Below are 24373 nucleotides of genomic sequence, written 5' to 3'. Positions count from 1 at the left end.
CCTCCCGAAGCCCGCAGCGCTGGAGCGGGGCTGGGGAATGGGAAGCAGAGCTTGAGCTGGGGCCGGGCGAGCGCACACTGCAGCAGCCGCAGCAGCCGCCGCCACCCCCCCAGCCCCAGCAGCCACCCCAGCTCCACTCGCTCGGCAACATCCAGCGTGAGGATCAGCGCTCTGCCTGGCTCCCTGACACGGGGTGGACGTTCCTGAGCGCTGAGCTCAGCTGCTGTAAAAAGCAAATAGGAAAATATACAGCTGGATAAAATTGGTAAGTCAAACTAAAGTCACATCCTCCTCCTTGGGCTGCAGTTTTTCAGTCTCTTAGTTTGTAATGGTTTTTTTTGCAGGCCGTTTTTTATTGTCTTCTAAGCAGAGCAGTTGGGAAAACATGGAGGCAAAATAAAAGTGTAAAAAAAAAAAACAAAACAACTTTGAGAATTTGTTAGTGTTTGTGTTCCTATTTTGAAATCCTCTTTCCACATTGACGCTTTGCTGCAGGAGTGGGGAAGGGCAAACCAGCAAGTGCTTTTATATGTGAGGGGAAAGAAAACCAGTAAGAGTTGTAATTTGCTTTTCTCGCGGAGGTGATTAAAGAGAGACATTTGGAAAAAGAAACAAACCAAAAACTTTCAAGAAGTTTGAAGTGACTTGTCATTTACTTTTCTGAAGTAAAACAAGTCTCGTGTTAAACAGTTGTAAAACGCAGTGGGATGTGTGCAGCAAGAATAAGAATCTTTTTGAAACTGTGTTACCGGTGGAAATCTGGATGCCAAAATATTGCCGAGCAAATGTTGTATATGTTTGTTTAAATTTAACTGAACACTGGCAGCTCTGGAAGAGCAGCCGCATTAAATGCCGTTTTCTCTGCATCGCACAGAGGGCGATGTTGCTGCATCTGGCGTCATCCTCCCCGAAACGCGGAGCTGGTGAAAATTCAAGTGAAAAAATCGAGTAGAGATAAGAGGTTTTAAACAACTAAGCCAGAAATTGTTCATACATGCAAAAGGCTACAGTACACAGCATCCAGCTGGAGCAGTTAATGTTTTTAATTTTTGTTTCCTGAAGTTGTGGAGGTTGTTTGTTTGTTTGTTTGTTTTTTAAGAGATTATCTGAATTATAAAGAAAAATATAAATTCCATTGATCAGCTTTAGAAATTAGAGCCTGGTTATGATGCTGTTATCTTTTCTGGAACGTGTTGTGGGGTCAGCCTGGATAAAGAAGGGGAGGGAAAGTGGAATCTCTTGACAGAAGTGTTACTTCAGTAATGGTGTGGGAGAAGAGGAGGAACTCAGTGTTGATCAAGTTGCAGGCTGGAGTTAGACATCTGATGTGGGAACGTATCCTCTGTGTATCCAGTACAGATGTGTAGCAGAGGTTGGAGATCTATAAGCTGAAGAATAAGGCCTGTAAACTCTAATGACTGAACCGCGTATTGTCAAGTAGCTTGGGGAAAGGGGGAGCAACACGTTCAGGCAGGCATACAGCTTTCTTCCTAGAAATCTCAATACCACTACAGGTACAAGAGGCTGATAATTGTGCCATATTCTACCCATATGTAATGAAGGGTTAGAGAATACAGTAACAGACTGTCCTTACCTCTGTGTGTGTATGCTTACTCATGCACACCCTGGTGTGTATAATGATATTCTGCTGCTTTGTGGAGCAGGAATTTGGGTTTCCTTGAACCAAGGGCTTTAAAAGGAATGAAGGTATTATATTAACTGGTGCAGTCCTACTGTAAGTAGGGAAGGATCAGAGCTGTCAAGTTCCCGTCTGATACAACCTCTATTAGAATTCGACGTTTCTGTTATGACCTGGGGCTTTGGTTGTGCCTTGAACAGCAAGATGTTTCTGTCTGGCTTTATTCCTGTTACTTACAAATCACTTGCAGTGGAGTGGAAAGATTTGCAGGTTTTGAGTCCTTAATGTGAGACATGCTGGGCAAAGCAGATTAAAAAACTGAATGACCATATGGAACGCAGTCATTCAGACTCCCAATTATTGTACCTTGTTGAAAAGTTTACACTGCTACTACCTCTACTGAATCAGTGGAGTATGTGAGAAGTCAACTTCTGTACCTGCAAGAGACAGTTAAACAGTTATTGTGAGGCAGTGCATCCTTGGGATATTAGTAGTTTTTCGGGAAAAAAATAGCTATTCCTTTATACTCCTTATGGTTTGTTAGACATCTAGATACAAATAGCCCTTTGAAATGATTTACTGGATCAGAGGAAAGATTTCCCTCTTCAGTTCATCTCTGAACTAGCAGGCACTAGTCCGATCTCTGACTGCTGCTTCAGTAACTTACTGAGGAATCTCTTTCACTTTCCTTCAAGCAGACTACTTGATGGGATTACTCAGCTGTCCCCCATGTGTTGTGCAGAACATGCTGGACCCCTGGGCAGCGGAGCAAGTTCATTGAGAATGATATTGCTACCAGACATCCTGAGACACAGTTGGCCCTAGCAGGTGCCCGTCTTGGTAGGAGGCTAATTTATTCACTGAAAGTGTGTCATCTCCACCATCACTGATGTTCAGCTAAGCTCTTATCAGTTGCATCTCCCCACCCATTTCATTTGTCTGCATGACATGTTTAATATGGTAGTCGAAGTGATTTCAGTTCAGTTCTCCTACTTGCCTATTTTTCAAATTAAAGTCTTTGCCTCAGAAATGGAAGAGACAGCCTGATGTGCCTGATCCTATTTTTACTATCTTATTTAGAAATTACTTTAGTAAGTGCCTTATTTTGCTCCTGAGTGTTTTTCTTTGCATTACTTTGTATCTGGGAGTTCACATTGTAAGTCTGCCTGTGGCTGATGCCGAGGTGGTACAGTTAACTCCTGCAAAGTCTCCAAAACATTAGCTTAATATGACATATGTGTGTGATATTCGAAATGTGAAGAAATCTTCCGCCTATATTTATGCCAAATCAAGGAAACGAGCTTCCTTGAATAGCTTTTTTCATTAGAGACTGTTCTTTTTACCTGCCAGTGGATACTTACGATGTTGACGGTGCTATAAATTCTGTGCCTGCCACTGGGGTGCTTGTCTACTACTTGCTTACACTGACAGTAACTCTGCTGAGTGAGTCTAGCCAGAGCAAGACTCATGGTTACTCAACAGATTACTGACAGTTTGGTTTCTAATATTATTAGCTTTGGTTATTGTTTTGCAGAGCTTCAGGTTCTTGTTAAATTCACCTTTGAGCATCTTCTCATAGTCTACTTAATGAAACCTACTGCAAAATCCTTTCTCTCAGAACGTTTTGGGCTTCATGGAGAGCAGGATGTTACCACAGGTTATGAAGGCTTGTGATGCTCACATAGCTGAGGTGAATCTGGGCTTATTCTCTGTTGTAGGTAAAACCTCTTTTTTGCTTTGTATAACAGAAGCAGGATCCCAGCTGAAAACCTCAATTTCATATCAAAGAGTCACTGTGCTGATAGCATAGTAACCTGCTTTATTCTTTGATAATAGACTTTTTTTTACACTTAATAGTGATAGATGTGGTTTTATGCCTGATTTATTTGCCTGTCTCTACTTTTGCAATCACTTGGAATGACACATTTTCCATCACACAAGGGATATGTTTATCAGTATAAGTGGAGACCTCTCAAGTCATCGTACTGTGCAACATCAAAAAATTTTGACTTGCAGAGAAGGTGAAAGGGAGGAAATAAGATTTAATAGCTCTGAAGGTGGAGATGGAAGGAATTATTGCAGGAATGTGTTCCCCGAAGAATAATTTCAGTGGAGTAGATACCCGTATGCAGTTAGTCCTGACTCTTCCAGACAGGCTACATCAGATCTACCAATGCTTGTGAGCCTGAGCATCCTCCAAGGAATTAATTTATTTCCATCTTCACATATGTACAGCTGCCATCTTGTGTCTGAGGCATTTGATGACTGAGCTGTTCCTTTTTCTTATCTGCAGTTCCAAAATTCTTTTCCTCTTAACCAAATTCATCAGAATCCTTGGAAAACTTCAATCTCTCCTTAATCTCAATCCATTATTGAGAGTATTATTTCTTAAATGTAAAAAATAATGAACAAGAAATCTCTATAAAACTTTTAGGCACTCTACCAGTTTAATTATAATTACAAAAACATGGTAGTGACCTAATATATCATTAAATAATCACATTTAAATACTGCACTGACCTTGCCAGCTAGTAAATCAAAGCAATGGTGAAATCCCTTTTGTTCTCTTTGCTACACCCTGAAACCTGTGAAATAATCTTCTAAGCACTTAGCAAAAGTATGTATCAAGTTGATGTGTTTTGGAGCATGAAATGGGGAAAAGAGGTAGGAATTTCTAGATTCCTGGGGACCTAAAAAGGCCCTGCTGAGATCCCCCCTTCCTTTTTTTATAATCCAATAAGTTCAAGAGACCATGGGTTGTAAAGGTTCCATATGAGAAGAAAAGACAAAGTGGTGGCTGGCAGCGCTGTTATTTAATATGGGCTGTGCTTCTCGGTGCCTTCATTGGAAAGGATAAGTTTTATACTCTGGGCTGTTGCTTACCATCTTGTCAAATTGTCCTTTGAGGGGGGGTTTAACTGGTTCACAGTGCAACTGCTGACTTTTAAAGTGGAGCATAGAGCAAAAGCAGTTCTGAAGTATTCCTCTGCATCATTTTTAGTTTCCTGCTCTTATGCATCATTCTGTTTAAGAAACTTGACATGGTGAGAAATGTGGATGAGCAGAAGGAGCATCAAATAATGAACTGTCTTTTATGCCATGTGGTGTATAGTGCAATACCCAGGTGCGGCAGGTAGGCTAAGGCACCCTTTGCAACTGCCCTTCCCGGTTCTTTTCACTTGTTCTTCACGTGTTTTGTTTTTGGTTTCGTTTTTTTTTTTTTTTAACTGGGCATTCTGTTGTTTAGCCAATATGATATGTTAACCAGATTGTGTGTCTAGCTCTGCAGCCTCTTTCCAGATGTCTCAAGACCTGTAACTTTACCTACATCTGTCTATTAACTAGCATGATCATATAGCTGTGTTTATTTTGAAATCCACAGAAAGTACATGCAGAAACACTGTAATTTCATTTCTCCAAGAGAATCTTTTCCAGCAGCTGATGAAACCCAAACTTATGCCAAATGAAAAGCTCTTGTGTTATCATTTTCAGTTAATTAAAAAAAAAAAAAGCACCAAATCCCTTACAGCGGCGGTTTTGTAAATACTATGTATGTGCTTACACATGTATGTGCATGCCTACACAAGTGCTTCACTCCCGTGTTGACAGCTTGTGCCTTTGACAGCAGGCTGGGCGTTGTCATACACTTTCAGGTACAGGGCTTAATGATGCAGGGATACAGGGGATGGATGGAGGATTTTGTTCTGTTTTTCTTTTTTTTTTTCTTTTTTTTTTTTCTCTACATCTTAGTGCCGCTGAAACAGACCCAAAATAAAGTAAAAGCTTCAGTGTTTGCATCAAAATGATACTTTTTTCTTGATTTTTTTTTTTTTTTAAGAAAACGTGTTCAAGGCTCAATTCTATCTTCCGGTAGGCAAACCAAACATTTTTCTGTCAATTTGATACTTGAGTAAAATGAACAGTAACTTGACTAAATGTGCCAAATTTGTGTATGCTAAAAGTCAAGAAGCTGGGTTTGCTTGGATAGAAAGGTGTACTGGCAAATGGGACTGAACTACCTCTTGGCACCCACATCTATCTATTAAGCGCAGATCCCAGTAAGCCAAAGGATTATTATCTTTCAAAAATCTTGGACAGCTTCACCAGTGAGTTAGATTTCTTTTGTTTTTATTTTAGGAAGGCAAAATTAATTTAGTTTGGGTGAAAGCTGTTAAACTGACAGCCCTGGAAGACCGTGGTCCCTTTGTTCAGCCATGGAACAAGTGATGCCTTGAACCATGGCTGACTCGGCTTCCCCAGTGCTGTTCTCTAGCTGTGTGTTTTCATCCTGTCAGAGGATCAAAACTAAAGGTCAGCATCTTTCTGTTCAAATTCACTTTTTTGGCCAGCGTTGTCAGATTGCCAACAAGGGGCTGACTAGTTAGATTTGGGATGGCTTCTTCTGTAATCTGTTTAGGTTATACCAACAGAAGTCCTTGTGATCTTTTTGTTTCAAGTGACAAGTAATACTGTGGCAAACTCACTCACTTATCAGGACAACCTTGATCGATTCATTTCACATGAGCAGCCATCAAATAGGAATGGTTTTTGTTCATTAGCCTAGTGACCTGGTGGAAGGACATAGTATATTCCATTACCAGCCCTGTGAATCATTCAATCGCCTGATGTGGTTTTTCAGTACTCCACTTGCATTACACAAGCCCGGTGTTTTTGTGCTCTGCATTCTTTGCCCGATTCAGAGGCTCTTTGGAAAGTTGCATGTGGGCTTCTGCATTAAGGTCATCTAGAAATCAAAGACTGTGAACTACAGACACTTCTTTTCAGTCTGGAAGGTGGGACCGAGGGACTAGGTATGACAGTGGCACAGAGGTTGTGGTAGCACCTGCAAGGTTGTGTAATAACATTAGCACAGACTAAACTTTTTGGCAGGATGTTGTTTCTAAAAAAAGAGATACTGTTTTTAAACATTACATAAACTTTGTGTTTTCATGTTTTTATATATGTCTTTTTCCCTTTTCCCTGAGATTTAAACAATAACTGTCTTTCAACCTTATTCTCTAGAAGAAAAATCTTTTATTTCTGTCTGTAGAGCACTAGGTCATAAAAGTATATATTTGTACTGGAAGTTGTTTTTCGCTCTTTGTGGTTATTTCTTAATTACACATTACTCAGGTTATAGAGTGAAACTTGGCCAGGTAGTTCCAACTTCCTGTTTCTTGTTCACTTCACTAACAGTTCTTTCATCGTCTAATACTGTACAGCATTTGGGTTGGAAGCCCTTCAGGGATTTATTTACATTGTACAACCTTTATTTTTTCACTTAAGAAAATAACCGAGAACAAATAATGAGTTCTAGTGATGTTAGGTTTTAGTCAATAATGTTGTGCTTTTGCCAGCCATCTAGTGTCATGCTTAAGGTGGCTGACTTGTAGGTGAAATTGAAATGGAAAAATGAAAATGTGCTCCAGCCAAGTTATTTTTTCCCCCTTTCATTTATCTTTTCATGACACCTTAATTAGCTTGAAAGAAGGCAACTGCTGCAGAACTTTGACTTTGAGCGCAATAGAGAGAGAACAAGAAAGTGTGACTGTCAGGGTTTGGAGACTTATACTGATGCTTGCTACTTTGATGTTCTTCGTGTCCCAAGGCCCAGACAGTTAAAATAGCTTAGGGTTACATTTTCAGTTTCTCAGCCTGAGAACCAAATGACATTAATAGTCAGGCATCCAATGTGCAAAATTCTTTGGGAAAATATAACATCTTATACCTCAGCAATATTTGAACTCTCTTGAAAGTCTTGTCTCTCATCTTTACTTGGTGGTTAACAGGAGTCTTTCCATGTTTCAGAAAGATTTGCTAAGCTGTACAGGGTGCTGTAAGATGCTTTATTAAGAGAAACTGATTTTTAATGCCTTTGCATGTTTTAACAGTATTTCTTTGGGAACTAGAGCAAAAATCAGCAGGACTGGAGTTCCAGTACAAGATACTTGCAATATGGCTGGTTTTCCAATCCAACCATTAAGGTCTTTTTTCGCTTATAAAAATTTGCTTAATTTGCAAACCACTTTGACTCTAAAAATGTGCTAGACCAGCAGGGGACCAGTGCATCATTCTCAGGACTCAGATTTTCTTGCAGGACAGCAGTCACAGGGAACTGGTGTGTTACCAAATAGATCTAGTGAGTCTGCTTCTGAGGACCACTTTGTATGGAGCACAGCTGAAAAACCACTGAAACAAACCAGTAGCACCAAAAGAACTTTTGCATTAAAAATTTATGTTCTTTTCTGCTTCCTCGAATGTAAGAGATCAGATCTGGTAAATAGTCTTGGTGTGTGTGGACAGATTTAGATAGCTACTGCTATACAACAGTATCTAGTAAACTATGTGTATTAAGAATATATATTTGGATGAATAATGGTATATGGATTCATGTAGGTATGAGAGTGATCGTTGCTTTGTAGTTGTACGGTTTGAAGGGCCTTAGGTGGATTTGATTCTACACATGGCTGTGTGTGTGGAAGGGATATACATGAAGTTATCATGCTACTCGGTTTATTGAGCTCCTTATCCCAGTGTCTGAAACTGTGATTTGTTATGCTGTGATATGATCCGAAATAGAACCACAACTCACTGTAGCGGGTTCTTTCAATCCCCTGGGAATGTTTGTCTGGCTTAAATGCATGAAACTGAAATGTGTAATACAGAGCTACAGCTTATAGATCAACACTGACTCAATTTGTGGGAATGAATGAATACCTCATGTTTGATGTGCTACGAGAGAGTTCACAGATGACTTCTTATGTTACAGTACTCTATTTTTCATGCTTTTTCAGCTTCATGTGTTTTGCTTTTTCTTCTGTGTGTAGAATAGGGTGGTGTTATTCTGGGCTTTTCAATATAGAAATAGAAAGTGAAAAGATTTCTCCCTGCTGACTCTTTTTAGTGATTTCAGAGATTTCTTTCCAGTAAAATTTTAGTCAAGTCTGAAAAAGACAGGTGGTTGTTTCTATACCCATCCACACATTTCACAGCTATAAAACTTCTTTTTTTTTTAACTTCAGTTCTTCCTGAATGATTTGCTGTTTTAATTTTCTCACCTTATCTACCCCTTTTTACAGTTCCTTTGACAGCTTTGACCCCTGGATGCAGATCTGTGAAGGTAACTTCTCACAGTCTAGTCTAATAGTTGCATGATAGGTAGGAGGGTTCATCTCCATACTGTTCTTTTCAGGTGGTCATAGATATATAGAACTTTATTACTGATTCAGTCTTCCCTTATGATCCAAATTTTTACCTGATGATACCAAAGTCCCTACAGGTGGATAAATTGTGCTCAAAAAACCACCATAAATTTGCTCGCCCTTATACTAGCTGCCCTGCTAGTTCTATTGCATCTTGCTGGTTCTATTGCACCTCGTCTCTGAATTTTATTTATTTATTTGTCCTGTCTTGGCTCAGCAGAGGATGAGGTGTGCAAGACTGAAAGAGACCTCCTGAGTCACGGAATACAGCGTTCCTGTAATTGCAGGAAATTATATTGCAGGATTCCCTTCGTAAATTTACCAATCTCTGTCTCAATTAAATGGTTTTTGCTCCTGTTGCTTTCTATTGGGAAGCCATTCAAGAGCCTCACTCCTCTGATGTTTAGAAATCTGCTTCTAATTTCCAAACTAAATTTGTTCATAGCCAGTTCATGCCCATTTGGTTTTGTGCCAACACTGGTGTCTAACTTTAATAGTTCTTCCCCTTTCTTACAATCCTCATGTGATCTGAGACGATTCTTGACTTTATCTTCTTCTGTTTTTCCCTAAGAAGGGAAGATAATTAAAATTGTGCTTCTCTTCGCAATGTTCTTCATTATCAGTGTTATCCTGTCTTGGTTTGATAAATTCTTTAGTCTTAAGAGCTTTTCAGTCTTTCCAGTTGGTTCTCAGAGAGACAGAAGCAGGAAAAGTTGACTGTTTGCATTTTCCCAGATAGGCAGAGAATGTGTAACTTTCTGGTAACTCTGAGGCCAGGAAGGTGGGATGGGGAGAAGGAGAATGTGGCCTACATCTGTAGGCATCTGTAAAAATCTTTCACTGGGGACTTTGTGAAGAATGACTTGGGTCTGAGGATCTGGTACCTGGGATAGGCAAAGGTGTTGATCCAGTTCTTTCATCCAACTCAGCTCTCCCATCCCTCTGTAAAAACCTGCCTGAAATGAGGCAACTGATAAAACTTTTGGAGGGAATGTAGCTCGCAAATGTGGTTTTTTGAGGGCAACTTTCCAGCTGTTTCCTCAGAAGGAATGAGGCAAGCGGCTCCCAGAGCCCCAGACAAATGCCTGGGATCTTTCTTCTTCGGAGTTTGTGGAGAGTCCCTGAGAGGAGCTGAGAGTCCGGGGGCTGACGGAGAGATGAAGCCAACGGCCTGTAGTGGGAACCTCCTGCTGTCGGGATCCCACGCTAAGCTGCAGTTGAGGGCGGGCATGGAGGGGAGAGAGAGCTGAGTGAGGTTTGCTGTGACCTTGATATGTTCCCATGCAGCTTCTCTCTCTGGGCAGTGCTCAATGGCATCATTTACAAGATTCCTCAAATGCCCTCTTAAACTCAGTAGAAAAAAATGTATAATCCATTCAGCATGCTACCGTACTTTTTACTATACTTATCAGGATGCTACTGATCTTAAAATGATATGATTAAGGTTAGGTGTCTCTTATAAGACAGCTTTTTATTTAACAGAGTGTATCGAAACCAGGACTTTTTGCAAGGAAGTATCAATCTTGATCAAACTATCTAAGGTTTAGGGTGGAATTTTGGGGCAGGAAGGCAAAGGGTGGAGAGAAGGGAGAGCCAAAACATGAGATCTGGATTAGAGCAGGTGGTAGGTAGTAGGTAGGTAGAGCAGATAGTGTGAGAATAGTGGGACTTCTGTTCAGATCCACCTTAAGGTGAATATGGTGGTTCTGAGCTCCTCTGAAGTTGGTGTCTGTATTTTTCTGTGTATGTTGAGTTATTTTTGATTAACAAAGAAATTAAACCACTTTTTTTCCTTACTTTTTTCCCTCCTATGATGCAAAACCAGGGAAAAAGTATTTCTCATTCAGTTCAAAGTAGAACAGCTACACTCCAGGAAAAAGGTGTTGCAACATATTTTTAAAATTCAGCAGTATTCTAGCTAGGATAACTCTACCCAAGCAATTTTTCCTCTATACCCTGTTTTATTGTCCCCACTGCTCCTGTGGTTAAGAGGTGTGCACACACAGACATGGCAGCTTGCTGCATGGTGCACTGCTTGTATTCCCTTTCTGCTGGGAGTTTACAAAGTAAGATAACTCTGGAATTCTCCTGGAATGAAGGTGCTCGGGACAAGTGCAAAAGAATATTTGGGACTTGTTCACTGCTCAGTAATTCAGAGTAATTGTCATCTCTATCCTCCAGTAGATCTATTTAAATAGTCTTAATCATTCTTCGCATAAGGTACTGATGCTTTCATGACCATGAGTAAATACATTTTAAATTGCCTTTGTTTGACCCTATGCAAAGAAGCAAAACCAGTCTCTTTCTTTTCTCTTCCATCCTAATGATCTCCAGCAGGAAGCGACTAAGTTTACAGGTAAAGTATGTCTCTAGCCAGTGCCAGCATAGACTGAGTAGAGCTAGCTGGAGGTGCCCTGTGCCTAGCAGATTTTTCAGAACCCAGCATACTCTTCTGTTTTACAACAAGGCCTTGTAGTCACTCGTTGGTTCTTTTTCTGTTTATAAAATATAAACAGTAATGATCAGCTCTACTTCTGTAAGAAAACCTAGCTGCTTGAAAATCTTTCTGTTTTTTCACTTGGAGTATATCCTTATGGTCTGACTGTGTTTTGTGATGGTTTCCCAAGATGAAGGAGAAGTGACATTAATTGTACTCTACCTGTACTTCTGTTCTGTCACTGGAGCCATGTGACAGAATTGGGAGAGGCTGCCTGTGTTACCCAGGCACTCCTCCTCCCATGGAGGCAATGCAAGTTTCATGCAGCTCCCATGGTTTTGTTCAGAAGGCAGAGGCAGGACTCTGAGCCCTGCGTGCAGGCAATAGGTGCTGAAGGAGTTCTCGGAACACTAAAAAAGAGGAGGGTCTCTATGCTGTTGGTGCTTGGTCAGTACTTGCAAGGACTTAGGAGGCTGAAGTTCTGGGCTTCCTGGGGACTCTCTCAAACATCAGTAAACAGTCCCTCACTGTTCTCACTTTTTGGCTACTTACTTATTGTGCCAAAACTGAAGAAGAGGGTCATGACAAGCAAAGGTTGGTCTCTAGAGTCCTGCTGGTGATTCTTGTTAGAGTTCCTTGGTCAGGATTAGTTGTACTTTCCCCCTTCAGAATCCTGAGGAAAGGGTTCATGCAGGACAGGCAGAGCCAGAAATAAATGTGCTTTTAAAAGGCAGTATGATGTCCATAGAAGGAAACAAATGGCTGGATTCAGCTTGCAGGAATGACAAAATTCTTTCCTGTTGCCTCCCCCCTGCCCCGCCCTGGGCAAACATGATATTGAATCCATTTATCAGGTTCAACCTTTGGGAGCCTGATGCTGAGCATTCCTCCTGTGTTTTCTTTAATTTTTTAGTAAATAGATACATTCATGATACAGTGAGTATACTGTGCGTGGTACTGGAAGGCTTGCTTGCAAATGCAGCTCAGTTCTTTGTCTGCAGCTCACAGTTACCATTCATTCAGAAGGCCAAGGCAAATGACCAAAATTATCCTTTTCCGATGGGGCAACACTTCCAGGAAGAAAAGAGATACCTGAAAGCTCCTGAGCATACATCAGCACTAATGCTGCGGAAAGGGGAGTCTCTTTTCAAAAGTAGTGCAATAGGTGGTTTGAACAATGATATGAGGAAGAAGGGTAGTCTGGTCTGGTCTGAGCAGAAAACAAATACTTTTTAATTAAAGAGGTCCACATATAATAAAAGTTTTGTGTTGTGGGACTTTTTTGGGGTTTTTGTTGTTGGATTTTTAGGTGGTTTTTTTTTTGACTATCTACGTCTTGAGACATAGCCTTGATGTATCCTGAACAAGAACTCAATGGTTTGTTTTGAAAGAACAGCATCTCCATTCACCAAATCAAGACATGGTGCTTTAAATTGAAAGGCTAGTTAAATAGTCAAAAGAGAGTATTACTAAAGTTTCCTTGTTAAAGAGCCTTTCTGTTACAATAATGTTTGTAGTAGCACTGTTTTTAGACTGAGTTGTGGGGTTGTTTATGGTGGTTTTTTTTTTTTGACTCTGATGTTAGCAACCTGAGATTTAGTTTCCAGGTGATTTTTGTCCTTCTATTCAATGGGATATCTTTCCATTCTGAAAAATGACCTTTTGCTAAAATGTTTTTGTCCATGCCCTTCTTGTTATCTTTCCCCATTGTGTGTTTGAGATACATTCATGGGAGCTTTGTGCACAGCTGACTGCTTGGTGACTTCTGACGTGCTTCCTGGTAACACCGCCAAAGGCATTTAATATTTGTAATGTCAAAGGCAGGGCTGCCCTTGACTTATTGACAGTAGTCAATGCCAAGTCTGGAGTCAGAATGGCCACAGCTGTTATCAGGTGTGGAGGTAGGAAAAATCTCTTGGTGGATCTTATGCAGGACTTTATTTAATGTGTGCTATATAAAGATTATTCCTCTGGAATGCAATGGCATTTCACACTTAAATGGGAAATGGACTGGATCTATTCATGGTGGCTAAGAGAAGAGTTGGCCGTCAAACAAAGCTGGCCAAAATCTGGTTCTACTGATATGCTTTAGAGCTTTGCCACTAGCTTTGCTCTGACTATTTGTTATGCAAGATTGAAATTTAGCTGTTTCAAGATGATTATCTTCTTGACTGATTAGGTGAGTCTGTGGTGGGTTGACCCTGGCTGGATGCCAGGTGCCCACCAAAGCCATGCTATCACTCCACCTCCTCAGCTAGACAGGGAAGAGAAAATATAATGAAGGGCTAGTGGGTCAAGATAAGGACAGTGGGAGATCATTCACCAATTGCTGTCATGAGCAAAACAGACTTGACTTGGGGAAATTAGTTTAATTTATTACCAATCAAATCAGAGCAGGGTAATGAGAAATAAAACCAAATCTTAAAAACACCTTCCCCCCACCCCTCTCTTCTTCCCAGGCTTAACTTTACTCCAAATTTTCTCTACTTTCTCCCCTAGAGCAGCACAGGGGTACAGGGAATAGGGGTTGGGGTCAGTTCGTCACCTGCTGTCTCTGCCGCTCCTTCTGCCTCAGGGGGAGGACTCCTCACCCTCTGCCCCTGCTCCAGCCTGGGGTCCCTCCCATGGCAGACAGTCCTCCACGGACTTTTCCAACATGAGTCCTTCCCACAGGCTGCAGTTCTTCACGCACAGCTCCAGCATGGGTCCCTTCCCCGGGGTGCAGCCCTTTAGGTACAGATGGCTCCAGTCTGGGTCCCCCGCGGGGTCACAAGCCCGCCCAGCAAACCTGCTCCAGCCTGGGCTCCTGTCCCCACGGGGCCACAGGCCCTGCCAGGAGCCTGCTCCAGCGTGGGCTTCCCACGGGGTCCCGGCCTCCTTCGGGCATCCCCCTGCTCTGGCGTGGGGTCCTCCCCGGGCTGCAGGTGGGGATCTGCTCCAGTGTGGGCCTCCGTGGGCTGCCAGGGGACAGCCGGCCTCACCGTGGGCTGCACCAGGGGCTGGGGGGAATCTCTGCTCCGGGCCTGCAGCACCTCCTCCTCCTGCTGCACTCACCGGGGGCTGCGGGGCTGCTCCTGCCACATCTTCTCACTCCTCTCCCCAGAGCTGCAATTGCTGTTCCACAACAGTTTTTCGCCCTTCTTAACTCTGTTATCCCAGAGGCACTACCCTCATCACTGATGGGCTTGGCCTTGGCCAGCGGTAGGTCCACCTTGGAGCTGACTGGCATTGGCTCCATTGACACAGGGGAAGCTTCTGGCAGGTTCTCACAGAAGCCACCTCTGTAGCCTCTCCACTACCAAAACCTTGCCATGCAAACCCAATACAGAGTCTGATGTTCAGACCTTGCTTTTGCTTGAAACTATATCTACAAAGAACCTTAATACATAAGACAAAGATCCAGAATATATATAGACAACACTGTTAGGTTATGAAACTGGCTTTAGCCTGGGCACTATTCTGATTTTTCTTGTGAAGTAGGAATATTGGTGATTTTGGAAATGAATGTTGCTATTTCAACATTGTGCAGATGGGTAAAACTTCCTTAATTAAATTCTCTCATAATCAGCATGTAGTTCTGCCTGTGATCTTTTTTCACTCATTACGAAGTCTTAATTTGTAGAGTTTTCTTTTTAAGTGGTTTTAAATGGAGTTCAGCTTTCCTGAGGCAGGCTGCAGTGCCACTTTCTGGGCAATGTTTACTGGGTCTTTTCTTTATCAACATGAACTATACCCTGCCCAACCTGTCTGAGCATAGTCCTGTTCTGGGTGTGTTCTGTAACCAGAGAAGTGAAAATTGATGGTACTTTACCCTTTCTTACAAATAGGTAAATATCTCTTAGTGGCATCTCTGGGCCCAACCTGAAAAAAAAAGATCTGTCTTGTCCCAGTTCCTTTGAACAGCCCCAAAGCAGCTCTTCTTCCTTCCCTCTCGTTTTAACTTCAAACGTAATTATAATGTAATTATGAACACGTTCTCTTATGCAGACAGAGATAATGTTGAGTACAGATGGTACTCCAGTCTTACCTTTCCAATGCAACTTGCACAAGAAACTATGCATTACTGCACTCTCAAGTCATTCTTCACGAGAATAGCATAGGGATTTGGGAATCCTGACTTGCTGACTGTATTCTTGGCTTTGGGATAAGGTACGAGGGAATATAGTTCACCAGTTAAAGCAGAGGGTGGGTGACTTGAATTTCTGGTTCACTAAGTATATCCTCTGCGCTTGTCTGTGTGATATGGAAGAGTAGTGTGTGACTCTGAAGACTGACTCGCTGCCTAACTTTGGTGAATCACCTAACTATTCTGGGTGGGATCCAAACCTCCTCAGAGCTGATGCCAGCATCCTTATTTTGGCTTCTCTGAAAGTCTATTCTTTCTCAGTCAGTGAGATTGATTTCTACGTGATCATCTTTTTTGGGGTCTCGATTTTTATCAGGCAGTCATCTTGGTGGTATTTGTTGCAGATGCATGTGGTATTTTCCACAATTTGACAGTCTATTAACATTTGTTTCTCTGTCTTCTCTTTCTCTCCCTACAAGAGTGGGTAGGCTTAAACTGATGGGCTGCATCCATTGAATTAGGCACAGTTCCTACAATGAAAGAAATATAATACAGCAATAGAAACGGTGAATGAGTTTGAAAGCTTTCTTCCCAATTACAAGGGGTGAAATCCATCTCTCTCAATCTTTTATGAGACAGTAAGATTGTGTGTTTAGGTTAGGACATTCAAATTGTTCCATGTAAAACTTTCACTCATCCTCATTTTTATCTTGGATGGATATACATGTGCACATGCACATATACACACACACATGCAGATAGACAATCTCTCCCTCATTACCATTCATGTACAATTACCTCACCTCTTCAAATCATGCTATACAGGAATATGTTTCTCCTATTTTTCCTTGCCCACCTTAGATAGAACTTAAGCGGCCGAGTTGTCCAAAATGAAACTTTTAAGGTACTTAAAATATACTCCTTGGTTTTTGATACCTTTTTACAAAAAAATTCAGAAAATCTTCCATAAACTCCAGTGTATCAGTGTTACTTTATCCTCCTTCACTTTTTTATTTTTTTCATCTGTCACGTTGATGGAATTGGTGCACAGACTACATAGAAGTGACCTGGGCAGACCTTTCACTTCTCCATTGGCTTCATACATTCCCATTTCTGTGGACTTAAGTTTCATTTAAAGTGTCCTCACCTTCTCTGTTACTTCCAAAAATGTTGAACTAGATTATTCCTGTGTCATGTCACAGACATTGTCTTGCCTCTATGGCATTTTTGTCTTGAGCTACCCTCTGCTGAATTTTCACAGGCCAAATTCCATGCCAAGTAGTGGGAGAAGGGTCTTTGAGAGCTCTAACTCTGAGGAGCACCACAGCCTTCTCAGATAACTGTGCTTGTCTGAATTTTACAGCCTTAAAATTCATATTCATCTCATGCATTTTTTTTTTTTCCCCAGGACTGTTATGTCTTGAGTTCCTTATTTGTCTGGTCCTGACTGACTCTACTTGTCATTACCTTATGGTTTGTCTTTTGTCTTTGGTCTCATTCCATTCTCTACTTTCAGCTGTCTCTTCCAGTGGTTGTCTTTCATCTGAATTTGAGTAGCTACTGATTTTTGCTTTTGCACATTTAACCTTCTGATTGGGTCCTCTTGAAATATTTGTCCTCCAGAATTTTTGGCTCTGATTAGTCTTCCGTTATCACCTTTCTTCCTTTTCTTCCCCATTTGACTTTTTTCCCAGCTTTTGCTTATCTGTTTGTGCATTCAGTCCTCCTATCTCAACCTTCCAAGTAGAGGAATAGTATAGATTTTCCAGAAGTTCATTCTTCCACAGGAAGAAAATACCCCTTCACATGTCACCTTTTGAGAGAGTCTGAGGCAGTCTATGATACAATAGCTGCGAAATATCACTACTTTGATGTCCCAAGAATGAGTTTGAATAAGAAAGAACTTCTGAGAGCATCACTTGAGTGGATGAATTTACAAAGCTTGATGATTTAAAGAAACACTTGCTCTAGTGAACATCACTGTAGCATAAACAGTAATCTTACTCTTGGCCATTAACTTTTCATCCTGAACTGCTTTATAAACAACCAATTAATTTGGTGACACATCGATTCTCTGTGAAATTATATTACTGCCACTGTACAAAGGCAACACAAGTTGACTCTGCGCCATGATGGGTACAGTACTGAATACCTTGCAGTCTCCTTTTCTTACATCTCTAACCATTAGTATGCATATCGGCTGACGGTGAAATGAGGTTATGGAAAGCAAAAGCAACTTACCAGTTTAGTATTTTTGCACCACTGTTTAGGACAGGAAATGCATGATGCACACAGACAGACCTGAGCTAACTTTAGTCTGAGGAGCTTAGAAATCAGTGGCAATAAAGCTGCGGTGTCTTGAACTTAAGAACGTGTTAGCCACCTGGGTAAGTAACCTGACTTCTAAGCAAGCTTAGATAGCTTCTAGAAAAGGCTCTGCTGTGATCCCTCAGTTCTGTTTTACCCAAGAAACCCAAATTAAAGTTAGAAGGCCATGAATTCATGTGCCACAATCAGACCTTTCATTAAAACTAGAAATAACCATGATTTCTCATATAGCAAGTGGGTTTAAAAATACCTCACTGTCATTTTTGAAGGACATATTTCAGATACCCGTCTTCATATTTCCTTGCTTTTACTCTGCATGAAGAGTCTCTTGTTCTTCCTGTACCTCAGTTCCTCTGTGTACCTGTATCTGTGCACCTCTATGTACCTTGAAGCTTCAGAGACATGAGAGGTTATGGTCAACTGTGGCATAACTCCTTTGCAGTAGCCTAGTTAGCATTCATCAATGCTGATTCCTTCACCTAATGACTCCAGCTGTCTCAGCTTCTCTGTTGACATAGCAGGAAATGTATGGAGGAGGGTTAGAAGTAAGTCATTAGGGGTTGGCAGAACAGAGGCATGTTCTGCATGAAATTCAGTGATCTAGACTTAAAGACTATCAATTGGAAGGCAAGAGATGAAATAACCAGCCTGTTTCTTTGGCTCCAGCTGTACAATTAAAAATCATAGTAATACGGTTACTATCGTCCTGCAAGTAGAGAATCAAAAACCAATGGTGATAAAGCTGAAAGAGCACGGACGTGAACACAGATGTAAACGCACAACTGCTGTGAAGCACCCTTGATGATACTACTGGACAAATGTCACATTGAAATCCTAACAATGGTAAAAATCCAACTGCATATCCTTTTGGTAATCTTGGTCCATATATGTGGTTCTTCAGGAAGTAGAATCTAGGATGTTAAACCTTAGTTGGTTTAACTAAATCCTCAGCTGAGTGGTCATGAAACAGCCCAGGTTGGAAGGGAGCATGAAAAATCATTTGATCCAACCTTTTACGGGAAAGGGAGCCTGGATGAGATTATCTAGCAACCTGTACAATTGCATCTTGAAAACCTTCAGTGATGGGGACTCTACCACATTCCTGGGGAGGTTGTTCCAGTGATTGATTGTTCTCACTGTAAAAAATCTCTTTCTTATATCAGGATGAACAGGTGTTTCATTTGTATGTAATGTCTGATTCTGCTAAACTCTAAGAATTACAAATGGGTCTCTTTTCTTCTTTTCTTCTTCTGAATATCTTTATTCCTGCACAGATTTATTTTTTACTCTTTTATTTTTTTTTTTAAATTCTTTTCATCTCCCAGTACTAAGAAATCCTTCAAAAGACAAAAAATTCCTTAAACCTTTACCAAACTCCTGGACAGTCAGAAGCTCTTCTCTTTCTTCCTCCTCCTTCCCTCTCTCCCCCGTGATAGCAAAGATCATGTACAGCATATAACTGAACTGAGTGAAAGTGGAACAGTTTCAGCAGTGCATATCTTCTCTTCCCTAAACAGTCAAGGGTACTTTTTGAACTAGCTGGTCTGTAAACATTTGCTTGATCCTGAAACCTAGTGCCTTTATAAAGGACTTCAAATTCCTGGATGTTTTGTTATATTGTTTGTCCGTGATTCTTGCAGTACGCACCAGTAACAGTGAAAATTTTAACCATTACCTTTACGTTGTGCCTCTAAATGCAAAGGTCTTAAGAAAAGGCTGCAACTTTAGACTTCATAGTAAGAACACACTAATTACGTTGTTTTTATATGGCTTTCATATCTTCTCCACTGAAGCTGTTCCAAAGCTGCCATCCTCTGTAGAAGTGGCATGGAAGTGATGACATGGCAGGGAGACAGTCATTAAAAATAGCATGACCCAGGGATCATTCCCCTTCTCCTGTGGCATCTGAGCTTGAAAAATTGTCTGGAATACTTGCAGTCCCCAGACTTCAGAATAAAAGGGAGTTCTACTCTTTAACTGGGCTTTGCTTAGAGGACAAAGCAAATGAAAGTGCCGCTTGTGTGACTGACAGCAATGCAACAAGTTGGAAAATCTGATAAAACCATTGTTGGATTTGGAGTTGCTCTCAATCCCTTGATAATATGTTCTCTTCCTCTCTGTACATGTGGCTAAATGCATTTAGGAAAGAATACCTGTCACTAGTTTGCACATTTGCCTGGTGGCACTTTAACCCTGATAATGAAAGCAGGAGTTTCCAATAACAGACCTGCAAGACTGGCATAGGTATTCTTTGGTGCATTTTGTGTCTCGGTGTTTGAAGCAATGCATAGTGTTTCTTTTTAAGTTCAATCTAAGCCCCCAAACCCCCCCAAAATATCAACCCACCAAAACTGTGTGGCTGAAGCAGTGTTGATTGACGAAATACTATCGTCCTTTAGCTGGTTTGACAATGAGGAGACATAGTTTCAGAGAACCCTTTCTTCCCAGCTTCCGCAGGGCATGCCAGTCTAATGTTACGGTTGCCACTCTAGGGCTTAAGACATATCAATCTTTGTCAGTAGTAGGATTCTGTAACATTCCATTTCTGCTGGGAGTTTCTGGCCTGTTCAGAGTTGATAGAGATGACAAAGTCATTGTTTCTTTGTGTTGCAGAACATTTGTTAGCTGGAATAATTTCTTGTCACTACAAAGCAGAACCAGCTTTTATTTCTCTGCCTGGAATTCCGGTGGTGCCTGCTGAACACTGCTATAATGCCTGAGGCTCCTGTCGTTCTGTTGTTGGGCTAGAAGTTGGAGGGCCAGGATATGGTTCCTGTGGCACAGCTTTGGGAAAGTGGAGAAGATAGGTTCTGTGGTTTTAGGGTCATTGAAAGACTTAGATTGGTAGCAGCATTGAGCAGGCAGAGTAGCTGTTCACATTTCCAATCATTTGTTTCATTAGATGGTCTAGCATGCTCTGGAAAATAATTAACTCCCGTGAAGGAAGACACGTCACAGAAAAACACTGTTTGGGTTCCAGTTGAAGCCGCCAGTGCCTTTAAAAACATAAAGAAGCCATTCAAGACCCACAGCATCGCTTCAAAGCTTCGGTTTATGCTGTCATATGTGGTGAAGTGTACATAATCCTCCCCTCTTTTTATCAGAAGTGACTGGGTTGCATTATGAATGTCAGAAGACCCAGGTTACTAATACAGCGCAGGCAAACTGGATAAGAGCCTACAGAAGCCTCTGTCTTCTTCAACAGTCATCAAATGAGCTCACTGTGGTTTTGAATCTGCTGGTGTTCACAGGAACATAGATTTCCAAGACTTCTCTTGGAGGATGGTTGTGTCCATGATTAAAACATCTACATGTCTTTCAGGGTCTCAGTCTTCATGGTTTAAGCCAATTTTGGTAAACTTGCCACTTTTCCTTCTTTTTAAAAAAAAAAAAAACAAACAAAAAACCAAAAAAAACCCCCCATACTCAAAAAACCCCACAAAACGAAAAAGAAAAAAGCTAGGGGTGTTCCTGGAATATCCTATGACTTCATGTCAGCATGAGGTGCCAACATGCACATGGAATGGAAGAGCAGCAAGAAAAATGGCTTTTGCAGCTTGGGTGGTATTTTCTACATGAGAAACATCACTCTTTTCTGACTGCCAACTTACTGCACTCAGGCTCTAAATCTGTGTTTTGTATACAGAGAAGAGGTAATAGTTGCATGTGTGCGAACTTGTGTTCCTGCCTTCATCTTGCCTGATCAAGATGTGTGCACTTGAGTATGCAAATAGACATGCAATCACATGCTTTTGTCCTGAGACACATGAACACATGCTCATGCCCTTCATCACAGATCTGCAAGCTTCCTAGCATGATGCTGTGCATGTACGTCATTGTACAAACCCACAACCACATCCAACTTTCTCTTCTTCTAAACAATGGGAACAGACACTTTATTTTGAGCAGAAATCATGTATCTGGGACCTTAAACATACTTTGATGTTTTTGCTGTTTTTAAAATCCTTACTCAGCTGCTGTGTTGTGAAATATGGCTCTGTGAGAATCTCTTGTCTGTGAAATATGAGGGTGTGGGGTTTTTTTTGGTTTTTTTTTTGTTTGTTTTTTTTTTTTTTGCTGGTCAGCAGTGGGATTTTGTGACCACCAGTTGATATCTGTACAGTACATCTTAGTTAGTGAGACAGCACAGTGCCTCCAGGAAATGCATTCTTTTGCAGTGGGCCATATGGGTAGCTTTGCATTTTTATGATGAAGATGGGGAGATAAGGTTTGTTGCTTGCCCTTTTTCCTTTCTTAAAACTCTTTTATTGCATTTTGTCCCTGCACGTAGCTGAGGCATCCTAAAAGCATGCCTGAGATAAAGCACAGCTTAGCCCCTTAACCAGCATTTGCAATAGACTGCTAGATTTTTTTGAAGTGGCTCTCCTTTTTAGAAAGACTAGTTTTTCAGTCTTGGCTCTTGTTAAAAAAATTAATAGCAAATGTACCAGCCTAACCTCAACAGGTAGGGAGTTGGAGACTGAAGTAGTTTTCAGCCATATCAGAACGGGGCTAAAGCAAATACAAAAATCACAAGTAGTCTTCTGTCCAAGTGCATGCAGGCACTCGTCTTGTGTTTCTGGCATGCAGAGATCTTAGGATATCAACATGAAAATGATAGGCTTCTACTACTTTAGATAAAGGAGTAACTTGGCTAGTTACTTCTTCCTACTCAAAGGAATCCAGGTGCTGGAGGGAGAGAAATGTTCATGTGCTAGGCCATTATGTTTCAATAGGAAATTGGGAGCTTATCTGGAAACTTGGACAGTCTTCCTCAAACTCAGGGAAGTAATTAGTACTGTAATCATGCAGAAGGCTCTTTCTGACCTGTATCTTACATATATTACCAACTGCTGCTTAAAGATAGGCAAAAGGACTACTCCATAGCAGATGATATCGAGAGGATCAGGCTATGCCAACTTTGAGAGGAAAAAATCTGAGATCTTTACTGCTGCTTCTAAAGTCTTCTTGCCTGGCAACCAGCTGCCCACCTTGAGCATACACCTGTGTAATTTGGAGACCATTTTGTTCTTTGATTGTTATTTCAGCCCGACTTCATCCTCCTTTCTTCAAATACATTCTCCACAGAGGAACTGGTGCCCCCCAAACTAACAGTCGGGCTCTCAGTCTCCCACTTAGTTGACTGTAAATAAGAACTAAATAAAAACCTTCTTTATTTCTGTATCCTTGCTGCCCCATCGATGTCCCAAATGGTATTTTGCTGTCTTTCTCCGTACAGGAGCAGTGCTTAAATCTGTCTCTAGCTACCTGGAAAAGTAAGCTTTCTATGGCTGCATTTTCTTTTTTCTCCGCCCTCGCCCCCCCTTTTTTTTTTTCCTTCAATTTTAGGGAATCTTTTCAAACTGTACATGAAGTGATCACAGAAAACCAGAACTCACAGTTCTCTAGGACATCCCTGTTTTCCTCATTGAGAGATTTTATTACAGTTGATAATCCAGGACATTTCTTGAGACATATTCACAAGTTGCTTGTACAGCCAAGTACAATGTTCTTCTCTGTGTTTTCTTTAACCCCTCCCTGGTTCCACTGTACCTTCTTTTCCTTACTGCGGTGGGGCCCCATATTTCAGAACCTTGCATTGGCAGCAACTTCAACAGAAATCAGTATTAAATTGGTACAGAAACAGCAAGGTTAGAAAGTCCTGTTACAGTAGCGAAATGTAGCAGTTTAACAACTGTTGTGCCAAGAGGGACCAAATAATAATTTCAGCTGGAATCTCGTCTCTAATGGAAGCCAATGCATACTCCCTTGCATTCCTTGCACAAGTAACCTGCCAGTTGTAGGGGTAACTGCCCCTGCTCTCAACTTCTGATCAACTTACATCTTGAAGAATAATGACTTTGGCAAGGAAAACAGAAAAGCATTATGCTGAGGAAAGGATGAGCTAAACTTCATGGTGTTACATCCTCTTCATCCTGTACAAATCACACAGTTTAAGATTCCCATATTTCATACTTACTGGTAGAGATAGTGTTTCTTGTCCTGTGTTCTGGAGCCATTCAGCTTTGTTCCAGTCTAAGGAAAACATTTCCTTTTTTTACTTTTTTTCCCCCCCCAAGTTAAGAAAGATGATGGGGAGGATGTATTCTTCCTGACTCCTGTCAGAGGTTAGCTTACATTCTGAAGGTTACAAATACAGTTTTTCATAGGCTTTTGTGCTAGTTACAGCATCTATCTCATGTCTCTAAATATTATTTTTTTTTTCCCCACTGTATGCCCGTCATGCATACAGGATTTCTTTGGCCCTGGAAAACTTGTCTGTGTTGGAGATCACATACAGTTTGTACCAGGCAGAATGGAGGACTCTACTTGCTGTTTCTGAGAGAAGAAACTACATCATTTCTAAGTGAAACTTAATGGGATTCAGAAGACGAGTACCAGAGTGCTTAAATTTGTTCAAAGCAAAGTAGAGGAAGAGACTGGACCTTTCTCAGAACATTGAAGAGGGATTATGATCAGCCTGGAAAATGAGAAGAATTGTGTGAACAGGTTGAAAGGAAAGCCACTGGATTCAAGTGGTGTTGATGGGAACAAAATAATGGTATCATAAAAATTAGTGGGAGTTGTACCTGGTAGTTGGGTCTTAATGACTGTAGGCAATTTTGAATCAAGTTCTTCACTCATTTACATCTTGCATCCCATTAGAGGCCAAGGGCACCTTTGAAATACCAAGAAAATCC

General features: G+C 41.1%; 1 protein-coding gene across 1 annotated transcript in view; it reads left to right on the top strand.

The window, feature by feature from the left end:
• Positions 1 to 121: 121 nt before the first annotated feature.
• DAAM2 (dishevelled associated activator of morphogenesis 2) overlaps positions 122 to 24373 on the top strand; it is a 179171-nt gene continuing 154919 nt past the window's right edge. The window contains exon 1 of the mRNA XM_009700695.1: positions 122 to 265. The gene's annotated coding sequence lies outside the window, so the exon portion shown is untranslated. The remainder of the gene's footprint in view (positions 266 to 24373) is intronic.

This window comes from Cariama cristata, unplaced genomic scaffold (assembly GCF_000690535.1).
Source record: "Cariama cristata isolate BGI_N322 unplaced genomic scaffold, ASM69053v1 scaffold5095, whole genome shotgun sequence".
In the NCBI taxonomy this organism is placed as follows: domain Eukaryota; kingdom Metazoa; phylum Chordata; class Aves; order Cariamiformes; family Cariamidae; genus Cariama; species Cariama cristata.
The sequence above is the reverse complement of the archived record's forward strand: the minus strand, read 5'-3'. Positions and strand labels throughout refer to the sequence as shown.